This window comes from Pteropus medius, unplaced genomic scaffold (genome assembly GCF_902729225.1).
Source record: "Pteropus medius unplaced genomic scaffold, Ma_sr-lr_union100, whole genome shotgun sequence".
Lineage (NCBI taxonomy): Eukaryota > Metazoa > Chordata > Mammalia > Chiroptera > Pteropodidae > Pteropus > Pteropus medius.
In genome coordinates this window covers 322-2,313 of record NW_024352747.1, presented here as the reverse complement: position 1 = coordinate 2,313, position 1,992 = coordinate 322, and the positions used below count along the sequence as shown (strand labels likewise).

At 36.9% G+C, this 1,992-nt stretch overlaps 1 pseudogene; it reads right to left on the bottom strand.

The window, feature by feature from the left end:
- Positions 1 to 351: 351 nt before the first annotated feature.
- On the bottom strand, positions 352 to 1,672 carry LOC120589523 (polypeptide N-acetylgalactosaminyltransferase 1-like; annotated as a pseudogene).
- Positions 1,673 to 1,992: the final 320 nt, after the last annotated feature.

The following is a 1,992-nucleotide window of genomic DNA, read 5'->3' as shown; positions in this document are numbered from 1 at the left end:
GACAGGAAGGCCGGATCACAGATCAGAAGCAAGTGAAATCTAATTTTTAATGGCTGAGAAGCTTTACATCCTGCAGGAGGGAAGTATTTACTTAAGAATGTGGCAGAAAGTTATGCAGAGTTAGCTCAGTCAGTCCTTAATTTTTCATTTTTTTATAAGTTTTGTCTCAGAATATTTCTGGAAGAATGAAATTTTGAAAAAGCCACTGCTGGGACCAGCTTTCATCACGGCCTCTTATGCTGGGCAACTGGCTATCTTGTTTTCTGGCTTCATCCAGGCACTGATTATTGTTCATATGTTGCAAGGTTGGTTGCCTTTAGGTGGTGGCATTTGAGCTTTGTGACCAAACCGTTAAGGTTTGCATTGGAATTTGTGTCTTAGGCCAAGTCTTGATGCTCTATCTCCATAATCTACTTTTGTACACCCCAAGACATAATACAGAAGAAATTCTGAAATTCATCCATCCACACTTCTATGACTCATCTGTCATTATTATTGATAATCTGTCCTGTGCCTCTTGGAAACACACAAGATGTAGCTTTTCTAAACCCATGTCCAGTGTGTGAGCAGGTAACAATCTCCTTAATTCCTCTACATTGCTGACGTTAAAGGAATTTTCTATGTTTTCTCTTCTCCAAATATCCATTCTAGCATATTATGTTCCAATTTCCTGAAAGCGATCTCTACCTCCTGAAAAAGGCCTCCTGCCATTGTAGGTATACTGACAGGAAGAGTCCAATCAATGTTCTTTGTGCCCATTTCTCTTCAGGAAACAGGATATCAGCAAAAACTGAGCTTCCAAGTGAATCTACCATAGGTCATATCAGAATCTGCCATACACTCATAAGTACCATCTCTGATCACTTGAATGATAGCACATACCTCTGTTTTCCTGTCATGTCTAACCCTGGCTGAGAAAGCCTCCTGTCAACCCCCTACACACTTACACTCACAGTGAGGATCTACGAGGGTGACCACTTGGCCTGTAGATGCAGCAATTTCTTTTATTTAATTAATTTATTTTTAAAATTAAATCATTTTTAAAAACATTTTAAAAGTAGACTTTACATTAAATATTATTTTATAAAAACACAGCAGCTTCTTTTATTCTAGCTCTGGTCAATTTTTAACATTATTCCATTAAAATGACATGAACTGTTAATTTTAATTTTTTCATGTAACTCTCTAGGGTCCTTTCATAAAGTCTCTTTCACTGGCATCATGTACTAGAATAATTTCTTTTAGCATGTGTCTTGGGGAGTGATTAATAACAGTATGGACAGTTCATAGAAGTGTGCTCTAAGGCTCATTGTGGCAAAGTATCACCACACTTGCCGTAGGAAGATTTCTGGATACACCCTTGTTTTACACCCTTCTAATCTAACAGCTGGTAAAGATTTGTTGACTGCAATCATCTCACTGGCTATTTAATTAAACTGATTAATTCTAAACATCTCTTTTAACTTTTCTTGATACTCTTTAGGAATGACGATCTGTTTCTCCATTTCTCCAAGGCCTTCACGAGGCATTTTTACTGGCCCCAACAGGAAGTTCTCTCTCTGTTTCCATCACATTTGTTGCTTTCACAGAAGTAAAGCAGCAGGAACACACCTAAGAGTACCTAAATCAAGGGAATGGCTAGGACCATCTTGCAATATGCAAATTTTCTCATTACATTTGAAAAATGAGGTCAAATTAAAAATTAAAGGATAGGTATATATAGATGATGAAAAATTTTCCAATTTGATTTCATCAGAAATCATATTCATACACCCAAAGCATTTTTTCAAATAAATTATGTTTAAAAGACTGATTTGGTTATTTAAAAAAAAATTAAGTAATTTGGATTGACCTATGTACACAAATCTGCTAAGTGTTCTACAATAAAAGCTTACGCTTGAAAAACCCTATTTGCCAAAGCAGGGTCAGGAAGGATGTCTCTCACATCTGCAGCTGAACAAACTCCTCAGCCGGGGAAGGATTGGGGACAGA